Below are 11849 nucleotides of genomic sequence, written 5' to 3' on the forward strand. Positions count from 1 at the left end.
TTTATGACTGTTTTAATGAATTACCTGTAATGGTTAGACTCCAGCTCGCCATGTCATTAATTGATGAATTATTTGCACTGTCAACAATAACCTACTTGTTTTGTGTGTATAAACAAATGGAATAGTTAATTATAATAGCAAAGTGTTGCACTTTGCACGTTTGTTTTTTATTCGTTTGTATATGCGTGATTTAAAGATGTGTTTGGTGTATTCGATTTGTTTATTTTATTAGTAGTATTTATTAGCGTTCTTTCGCACAGTTAATTTTGTTGCTGCTATATGTGCGTTTAACACTTCTGTCAGTTCTGCACGGTTATATACTGTTGATGTTAGTAATTGTTTGTTAATGTGCATCTATCATCTGCGTCTGTGTCCTCTCCCAAATAAAACCTGGAATGATTTTTAATCGTTGTAGTTTGTGTGCTCCTGATTTCTATCCCAGTTCCACGCCCTATAAAATAACCTACTTAGGAGACGTGTTTTAAACTACCGTTTGTTTTAATTCTGAGGGTGAAATTCCCTCGGTGGCGTAATCCGGCTGTATTTCTTTATGTATTCCGTGGCGCTTGCCCAGCTTTTTCTCGGCGGGCAGGTGTTACATTAGGTTAAAGAAAGGTCTTGGGTTTCGCCCTTATTTTCAGGAAATCTGTTTGTACTTCCTGGGTCATTTCACTTGGATAAAAGCAGGTTAATCAGCAGGGACAGCAGCTGGTTTGTTTCCAGACAAGAAGTTAGCCGTTGAAGGGGTGGGGACAATGTCACGCTCCAGCTGACATGACAAAGAAGATTGCAACGCGAGCTGAAAGAATGGTTGTTTACTATAGTGTGTTTCTTTCCCACCTACACATTTCCAACCTCTATGTAGGTTCTACTGTGTATGTGTTGTAACAGAATTTTCACCACTTGTAGTTTGTTGCCCCTTTAAAAGCAGAACTAGGACACAGATTTTTTTAAAGCACAGACACGCTATTTTTAATAAACACAAAACTAAATAAACAAAACAAACACCTAGCTCTTTTTTTTGAGCACTTAACTAAAACACAGAACAGGAACCTAAACTAATACGCCGGACGGCCAAGCCGTTTACCTGATAAATCACGCCAGGTTTAATACTACCTTTTCTTCCCCCCCTTTCCATACGCTTGTGCACACTGTCAAGGCTCTCCACACAGCCGCCCCAAACAGACTGTCTGCTTTCTTTAAATACCCTGCACCTGGCTCTAATTTACAATGATAGCCAGGTGCAGGGGATCATTACTAATAAAACAATTAACAAAATGAAATTAATCAATTAAACAAATAAAGGCTTTTCAGCCGGTGACCTTCTGGGAGATTGTAGTCCTGGGGGGAAAAAAGGACTACCTCTCACAGTGTATATATACAGTCATATATATACAATAATAAAAAAATATTGGCACCCTTGATAAAGATGAGCAAAAAAGTCTGTATAAAATAAACAGCACAGGTAATGAGCTACACTACTGGTCAAAAGTTTTAGAATACCTCAATTTTTCCAGTTTTTATTGAAATTTACGCAGTTTAATGTCTCAGTGTACTCTGAAATTAAAGCATAGAACAAATAAACAATTGGAGATAAAAAAGAAATCATGGAATCATTTTGTTTAACAAGATTTAATCTAAATTTTTGACTCATCAAAGTAGCCACCTTTTGCAGATATAACAGCCGAACACACTCGCGGCATTCTTTCTACAATGGAAATCAAATATTGTTCGGAAAGTTCTTCCCAACACTATTGCAGAAGTTCCCACAAATGTGTTGCACTTGTAGGTTGCTTTGCTTTCACCCTTCTGTCCAGTTCATCCCAAACCAGCTCGATGGGGTTTATGTCTGGAGACTGTGCTGGCCATTCCATGATTTGAAGCCTACCGTCTTGTTCTTTTCTTCTAAGGTAGTTCTGACATAGCCTGGAGGTATGTTTTGGGTCATTATCTTGCTGTAGGATGAACCCCTGACCAACTAGGCGTATACCAGAGGGTATTGCATGGCGCTGCAAAATGCTGTGGTAGCAGTTTTGGTTCAGGGTGCCACTCACTCTGTGCAAGTCGCCGACTCTGGATCCAGCAAAAGAGCCCCAGACCATCACGCTTCCTCCTCCATGTTTGACAGTTGGTGTCACACACCGAGGAACCATCCTTTCGCCTACTCGACGGCGTACAAAAATCCTGCGTGATGAACCGAAGATTTCAAATTTTGATTCATCGGTCCATAAGACATTCTTCCAGTCTTCAGTAGTCCACTGGCGGTGCTTCGTGGCCCAGGCAAGCCTCCTTTTCTTATTTTGCCATCTTAGCAATGGCTTTCTTACTGCCACTCGACCTGTCAAACCTGCAGCTCGAAATCTTCTCTTCACAGTTGAAACTGAGACTTGCTTACTTCGACCAGTGTTAAGCTGTGCTTGAAGCTGTTGTCCTGTGAGCCGCCTATCACGCGAGCTGTTGACTCTCAGAAACTTGTCTTCTGATTCTGTTGTGGCTTTGGGTCTGCCAGACCTCTTCCTGTCAGAGTTTCCTCCAGTTTCCAAGTGCCTTTTGATGGTGTAGGAAACTGTACTCACTGACACCTTGGCTTTCTTTGCAATTTCTCTAAAGGAAAGACCTACACTTTTAAGGGTTATAATGGTCTGTCTGTCTTCCTTTGTTAATTGCCTTTTTCTCGCCATTATAAGAGCAATATACTACTTTCTGCAGTACAATACTGTCCAAATAATGCTTAAGAGGGTGTAGTAACACAGTCTGTTCCAACACTGCTTTTATACAGACAGAGGGTTTGTAAGTAATCAACAAAAGTTGGGACACCTGTAGGAATTGTTAGCATCAACTTTCAAGGCTTAATTTACTTCCATTGCTGCAGAACAGCTGTAAGTTGTTAACCCATTACTTGTTCCCTGAAAAAGGCCCTTTTGTATAACTCTGAAATTAACATTATTATTCAGTTTTTGGTAACCTAAACTTTTTTTTTTAACCTCTGGCAGTTTAGCGCTTACCTTTGTACCATTTCAGGTTATTCACTGGACTTGAACTGCTTAAATTTCAATAAAAACTGGAAAAATGGGGATGTTCTAAAACTTTTGACCGGTAGTGTATATTTTATGCTCAAATATATAGGAAAACCATATTCATTTATTCTAATACAATTGCTCAGAGAAAAAGTTTTTTTATGAATACAATTTTTTCTCAAAAAGGTAGGTGTCAGAATTATTGGCACCCCTAAAGATTCTTATAAATAAAATGAAACAAAATTAAATCTGCATTAACATTCTACTTCTTTAAGTTCATTTCAATCTTAAGGAACTGTATTGTGGCCTTCCATGGCTTCCTGTTTCACTGGGGTATAAAAATGAGGTAACACGCACATGAAATCCATTTGTCATTCATCACCATGGGGAAAGGCAAAGAACTCATAAATGAAAAGAGACAAATGGTTGTTGACCTTCATAAATCAGGTAATGACTACAAAACAATAGCTAAAAAACAAAATATACCACTTACCACTATTAGGGCAATAATTAAGAAGTTCAAAACCACTGGAACAGTGGTAAAGTTGCCTGGTAGAGGGAGCAAGTGTATCTTGTCCCCACGCACAGTGAGGTAGATGGTTCAGGAGGCAAAGGGAAAACCAAGGGCCACAGTTGGAGAATTACAGAACTTGGTTGCATCTTGGGGTCACCAAGTCTCCAAATCTACAATTAGACGCCACTTCCATGCCAATAGGCTATTTGAAAGGTTTGCCAGAAAAAAGTCTTTATTGAGAGCAACCAATAAACGTAAGAGCCTGGAGTTTGCTAAACGGCATTGGCACTTCGATTGGAACCGGGTGCTATAGTCAGATGAGATGAAAATAGAGCTCTGGCCACGCACACCAGCAGTAGGTTTGGCGTCGAAAGAAGGATGCGTGTGCAGAAAAGAACCTCATGCCTACTGTAAAATATGGTGGTGGATCTTTGATGTTATGGGGCTGTTTTGCTTCCACTGGTCCTGGGGCCCTTGTTAAGGTCAACGGCATCATGAACTCTACCCAGTACCAGGACATTTTAGCCAAAAACCTGGTTGCCTCTGCCAGGAGGCTGAAACCTGGCTGCAAGTGGATCTTCCAGCAAGACACACATCAAAATCCACAAAGAAATGGTTAATTGACCACAAAATCAACATTTTGCAATGGCCATCTCAGTCTCCGGACTTGAACCCCAATGAAAACCTGTGGTTTCAATTGAAGAGGGCAGTCCATAAGCGCAGATGGAAGGATATCAAGGATCTGGAAAGATTCTGTATGGAGGAATGGTCTAAGATCCCTCCCAATGTGTTCTCCAATGTCATTGAACATTATAGAAAGGGGAGGGTGCACAAAGTACTGAAAACAAGGATGCCAATAATTGTGACACTTATTTTTTGGAAATAAATTTATAATTTGAGAAATGTGTAATTTGGTTGATTCCATTGAATCATTAATAAAGTCAAATATATTCCACATGTTGGAAAATTACAATATAGCTCAGTACTGGTATTATTTATTTTATACAGTCTTTTTTGCTCATCTTTATCAAGGGTGCCAATAATTTTGGAGGTGACTGTATATATATATATGTGTGTGTGTGTGTGTGAGTCCTGCACATAGTAGGGCTGAGTTACTTCCATAAAGTATGTGTTTTACTCAAGCCTAAAAGTCTTTTTTTAAAACTACATTTAAAGGCTAATAAAACACAGTCTGACTTAGGAAAATAGGGTCTGATGAATTTAGATCTAGTCTGTACTTCCACCCCTAGCTGCGTGACTATCATAAATACAAAAATGCATTTAAAGTTTGCATTTGCGGCATGGTTTAGGGGTGCAGCTGTTTGTTACACTGTAACCTGACGTCAGTGCTGACATTCAGTATAGTGCTTATCTAGGATCTTCATTTTTCAGACTTACAGGTTTAGCTTTTTTTCTGCTAGTTGCACCACATTCTCCAAGTTTGAACTATTTGTCCCCATCTAATTGTTGTTTTGAAAAAAAATAATTACATTTCCTGGAAAAAGAAAAGGTGTGTCAGGGAGGACTTTACAGGAAAACAAAACCAGTTCGTACAGTAGCTTCTAAAAATGTCCAACAAGTATTGGGTAACACTTTAAGTGTCTGTAATCACAATGTAACTAACACATGATTTCCTACTGATTTCAAATGGAATTCCTATTGAATTCAGAAGTCACAAGCATGAGTTCATGACATACTGTTCATGACATTTCCCTTAATACACGTGAAACAATCGTGAACAGACACTTATTGAAAGTGTTACCAAGTATTGGGACTCCCTATATTCAAATATTCTCCTATTACTTGTTGGAGAGTAGTGACAGAGTGGCAAATGTATTGTAAAGTAGGCTGAGGTAGACAGTGAAACATCAAGCATGGCCAATTTTTGTTATGCATATGAATGGATAGTAAAACACAGCACTGTAAAAGCATGGGAAAGTGTTTAAATGACTGTTCTGACTTACAAAGAGAAACATTTAGAAGGGACAACAGCCAGTATTAAGGGCAAAATGGCTTTTATGTCAATGTCAGAAGAGTCTTGTGTCTGGGGCTGAATTGATTGCACACATGTAAAATGTATGGTGTTCCCTAACACAATTCTGCAGATACAAATACTAAACTGCGTATTCCTGGTACATTCTTCGTTTTTGTGACTCTCTAGAGCAGTCTTACATCAATGATCTGGTCTTGCTGTCAGAAAAGCAGCGCGCATTTACTACTCTTTAAAAACATGTTGAACAGCTGTAGCATGCTCTTTTATTTCAAAGTCACTGGGCTGATAACATTTTTAGATATACTGTACATATTTATTTATTGCTAAAAATGTTTATTGCACTACTATCCTGAGCACCATATCTGAGGAAATGGCATTTGAAAGCCCCACTTTATTAATTTTAATTTAATTTAGAAAACGATTGATTCTTATTGATTCATTTCCAAAGCTGTATTCTAAGATGGTGGCAATGGAGGTCACACAAATCCTACAATCAGTTTACAGACAGGTAGACTTAGTGCACGTGTAACAGGGCAGTAGGCATTGCATACCTTCTATGTCATGAGCTTAATGCCTTCTGTATAACAGAAACCTGGTTGGGCAAAAATTATATCTTATCCTTAAATATATCTCAACACCGACGTTAAGGGGCATACTTTAGACGTAGTCATTACATTAAGTCTATCTCTCAGTAAGCTTTCTCTCATTCCACTTACTGGTTTCTTTTGAAATCGCTTCATTTCTTCCAGCTGTTGCATCTCAGACTGTTGTATTTAGACCTTGTCGCCTTTTAAATCCTGTTAAGTTAACTAGCTGGGCTGCTGATTCGGTGCTAAACAATGGACCGTCATCATCAGTTGATGAGGCAGTTGTTTCATATAACTCTACTCTTTCTAGTATTATTGATGGGGTAGCACCACCCCACACCCATACCATCCATTTGAAACGCTTTCCCCGAAAAGCCCCCAAGGATTTTAATATTAAAAGTTGCAGCTTGGAACAGAAATGGAGGACATCTGGGCTTTGTGTTGACATGTATTATTATTTATTTTTTAGCAGACGCCCTTATCTAGGGCGACTTACAATTGTTATAAGATATCACATTATTTTTACATACAATAACCCATTTATACAGTTGGGTTTTTACTGGAGCAATCTAGATAAAGTACCTTGCTCAAGGGTACAGCAGCAGTGTCCCCTCACCTGGGATTGAACCCACAACCCTCCGGTCAAGAGTCCAGAGCCCTAACTACTACTCCACACTGCACTTAACTGAAAGGCTCTGGTAAGCATTGGGGCAATTTAAGGGATGTGGACCAACATGTTACACGGCTACTCTACAAAAAAAAAAATGTTATAAGAGGGTGGGGGGGCAGTTCTACGGTTATTAGTACACATAGCATGTGTGGGATGCATATATAAAAGGTTATTGTAAGTAACATTTTCAAATTAATACCTTTTATTTTTTTAATTTTAAAACCTTTGGGGCACCTACACTAGGGATTGTGAATGATTAAAATTGTATTTATGTATTTATTTATGTATTTGTTTTTGGGAGGCTTGTCTTGGCTAGCAGTGGGAGTGGCACATTGAATAAACAACCTGAGGCTGAGGCTGAGCGAGAAATTAAACTCTTAGTTTCCTGGTACACAGCCCTCGGCTTGAACTCGATGTTTGAGTCATACCTTTTACAAACAAAAACTTGGGTGTGACAAGATGACTGAAGTTTGAAACTCAGAGACAGTTTTAAAGTTCAAAATAAAGTTTTTTTAATAAACAAAAATAATCAAATAAATAGGCACAAGGGCCAAACAAAAAGACTTTAAACATAAAATAAACACAAAACAAAACTTACAAAAATAAAGGTTTCCAGGCTGGGCGTTGCCTTCACTGGATTCAAACACAAACCAACAGAAACACAGCGCGCACACACACAAAACACTGACTCCTTCTCCTTCCAGAACTCTCCCCTAATGGGAGGCTGAAGCCTCCTTTTATGCCAGGTGGCTCAGGCCTTAATTGAATAATTAATTAGTTGATTGCTCCCACCTGAAGCAATCAATCTGGGCAGGGAGGAGAATTTAACTCCTTCCCTGCCAGTATTTCTAAGGGCAGAGCCCAGCTCTGCCACATTGGTACACTTTCTTTTGTTTGGTTTTGCTTCTCCCAGCTCTGTCTTGTGGTAAACATGGTCTTATTTTTCCATTCTCATAATCTATAGGAGCCACTAGGCAATGTGGATGGAAATTAGGCATATAACATAAAATAAAAAATAATAATAAAAACCTTGAAGAAACCAATACTAAATCTTATAATAATACTGATATCCTAAAATACACTCACTGTGGAATATCTTTATCTTGTGTAATGTCATTTAAATGTCTGAAAAGGTGCAGCTCCTGACTGCCTCACAAACAACAATTCAAACCGGTTTGAAGCAGACATTAGAGCCGCATGCGTGAGCCTTGGTGAATCAAAAACAAACTGGTTTGCGGAAACTGTAACAACAAACACACCGTGAACTATCTATTGCCCCAAAGCAATAGTGTTGAGAAGATCCAAATAAATTGGCCTGAAGTGCACATGGTGGGAAAAGGAGAAAGAAGTCTGACAACTGTATTGAAGAAACACACTGCTGTTTTAGAAGGTGAACTGGGAAGCATGAAAGGAATCACTGTTAAACTGACCATCAAACCTGGCAGTAACCCAAAATGTCTGAAGGCCAGAACCATACCATACACTATCAGGCCGAAAGTTGAAGCTGATCTGGAGCGCATAGTCAAGACTGGAGTCCTGGTACCAGTTACCCATAGTGATTGGGCAATGCCTACCGTCCCAGTTCTGAAGAAAGACGGCTCCATTAGGATCTGTGGGGATTTTAAGATTACTATTAACCTGGTGCTGTGTGCAGAACAGTACCCACTTCCTCATATTGATGACCTTTTTGCTAGCTGGCGGGCAGAAATTCAGCATTATCGTTCTGAGTCAGGCATATTTACAAATGCAGGTTGATGAGAAGTCACAAGAATTGCTGACCATTGTGACACACAAAGGACTTTACCGATATTGTTGCCTACTTTTTGGGATAACATCCTCTCCAGCCTTGTTCCAAAGAGCCATGGACCAGATCTTGTGTGGAGTGCCAGGGGTCCAGCACTACTTGGATGACAATCTGGTAACTAGCACTGGGAATAATCTTTGGCATTCGAAAATTTCACCAGCATCTGTTTGGACAGAGGTTCACACTTCTTACAGACTATCGTCCTCTCAGTTCAATTTTTGGACCACACACAGTCATTCCAACTTTGGCTGCAAGTTGGATGCAAAGGGTGGGCATTTCTGCTATCTGCTCACTTCTATAACATAAAATATCAGAGAGCTACCTTACATGGTCTTTCTAGACTGCCTTTTCCAGTCAGCCACCCAGACATCTCTTCGAGGAACATTTTCTACTTTGGGCAAGTAGAAAATACATCTATAACTTCCACCCAAGTAAAGAAGTGAACACGGGTCGACCCAGTACTGTCCAAAGTTATGGACCTAGAGATGCATGGAAAGTTTCCAGGGATCTCACAAATATCACCAGACCTACACTTAGCATGTGGGGGATGCATATATAAAAAGTTATTGTAAGTAACATTTTCAAATGAATAACAAAAGTCAAGTAAATCAAACACTCTGTTAAAAGACCTAACATTTTCAAGCATTTTTATCAAGAAGTTGCTTTCATTTCCCCTCATTGGAATAGACTATGCCCTGAAAATTCCGCCTGGCAAACAAAGATTGTTTTTGGATAATCCTTAATATCTCAGGAATAGAGAACAATACTAAAATGAGATGCTGGGCAAAGTTAGACCCCTATTAGGACTCCCTTGTGTGTAAATCTCAACTTGACACCACCTATGCCACATCTTCATTTCTGCACATCTGTGGGCCCACCTCACTACTGAAAAAAACAACCCTTGATGGCCAATGGAGCGCAATTTAACCATAAACTGATGTGACTTTTGGAATCTATGACAAAAAATCTATTAAAATGGAAAATGCTGTAGCCCTATTATAGATATTTAAAAGTTTTTTTTTTCAAAACTTCTGGGAGGCAAGAATGGGGTAATAACCCTCAAGTTATGACCTATTTGAAGCAGACATTAGAGCCGCATAGGTGAGTCAAAGACAAACTGATTTTTGGAAACTGTAACAACAAATACACCGTGAACAATCTATTGCCCCAAAGCAATAGCATTTTCTAAAACATATGTCATGTTCCTGTTCTGTTTTGGTAGTGAATTCCAACTATTTGGAGAAATCACTGCACCAAAAAAAAGGAGGCTGTGTTGTAGAGTAATTGACATTCTCTCGAACAAACCTGATTAGGTATTCTGGAAATTCTATTTGTGAGTCTTAAAGACAGTGGCACTGGAACAGTTTTTAGAGTTGGGGTGCTGAAAGCCATTGAACAAAACTGTAACCCCTGTATATGATGGAAGCCTTGCAAAGCTAATGGGGCTGCTACCGCACCCCCAGCACCCCTAGTTCCAGCACCCTTGCTTAAAGATCTGTATGAATAACTTCAAGGTTGTTAAAGTGTGATATATGGAAAATGTGCATGGGGGCCGGGGTCTAGGTGTAGTACAATCAGAACACTCACACAAAAAAACACTCTGGGGAGTGTTTCAACGTAGGTTCAAAACACTGAGTGTTTTTAGTGTACCGTATGTCCAAAACACTCTACTAGTCACTTTCAAAACACTCAAGTCACGGTCATAACATTCTACTTCTATGTTCAAAACACCACACTACGTACTTTCAAAACACTCCATACATTACGTTCAAAGCATTTATTACTTTCAAGACACTCTTACGCACACAACACTTTCCAGAAACACACACACACACACACACACACACACATATATGTTCTATTTGTTTTATTTGACAAGGTACCACATTCAAAACATGTATCACAAAACAATTTGTAATCCCTCAAGAATGTTTGAAAGAAGGTCATCAAATTCCAATTTACTGTATGCATGTGTGTGTGTGTTTAATTAATATTAGAACAAATACCACTTGTTATTAACATACTAAAGTGTAACTCCTGTACATACTGGTAGAGTGTGTCTATTTTGTGGTTCACCTTTGTCGTTTTATTCTGTGTACTTTGTGTTTGTACATTAGTTGGCCATCTGTAATGAAAAGAAACGCTGGCATTGTCTCCGAACATTAGCCTTTCCTACACTTAGCCTTTCTTCCACTTTGCCTTTCCTCCTTTAAGTGTGTTTGTGTATTTCTCATTTGATAAATAACTGAATATTTCTTGAAAGTTGGGCTTCCTTTTTTCAACAGGTCTACCCATCTTGTTGAAACTCTCTGTAAGAGGTTGGGTTGTACTGTTGCACATAATATTAACTGAGGCAGAATTGCAGTCTTTGATGTTTAGTTTAGTTAGCTAAATAGCATCAAATACAGAATGACATTCAGATTTAGTCTCGTTTAGACAAATTTAGATTAGCAGTATAATACCAGTGTAACTGATATTTCCCTATAAAACCATATACTTAATTCTATGATTACAGGCTACTACTGACGACAGTACTTTACTGTAATCCCTATGTGACGACAGTACTATACTGTAATCCCTGTTATGACGACAGATCACGCTGATATTTCTGTTTACAGGCGCTATCTGACGTAAATTGAATGAATGTTTTTTAAAAACCTTTTAAAATTATCTGACAGTTTCAAAGTGCTTTGAAAGTTCAAGTAGACAATTTTCAAATAGAAAGTTTATTTGTTAAAAAAAAAGTCCTCTCGATTTATCGTTGTGTCAGAGGCTGAAAGGCAGAACTTTGTAGCACAGCAGCAAAATACCAACACTATAAGGAAAACAATGGGTTAGGGATGTAACCCCGGCTCCCTGAAAGAGAAGATGACCGCCAATGATACTTTTTGGATATGCCTGCTTGTCAGGTATTTTCTGAGCATTTTATATCAAAGCTGCCGATAGGCCCCTCCACGGAGTGAGGTCCTCGGTCCCGCCTCACCGAGGTAATAACTAGTCACTGTGCGGAGATATCAGTCTCTTACATTCAACCTGCGAATGCGAGTGATGCGACCTCACAAGGTTGGCGGTCATCTTCTGGGTGTGCTGGGTGAAGCGCCACAGGCATCGAAGCGCCGAGGCGGTGAGTCCTCGATGTGCTGAGGGTGTCAAAGCACAGAGGCACAGAGGCTATGGAGCGCAGGGGCACCGATGGTACAATGCGCAGAGTTCAAAAAGCCTCGAGAGCGTTGAAGCGCCGAGGTGTGGAGTCCTCGAGGCACC

Source organism: Acipenser ruthenus, chromosome 8 (genome assembly GCF_902713425.1).
Source record: "Acipenser ruthenus chromosome 8, fAciRut3.2 maternal haplotype, whole genome shotgun sequence".
Classification (NCBI taxonomy): domain Eukaryota; kingdom Metazoa; phylum Chordata; class Actinopteri; order Acipenseriformes; family Acipenseridae; genus Acipenser; species Acipenser ruthenus.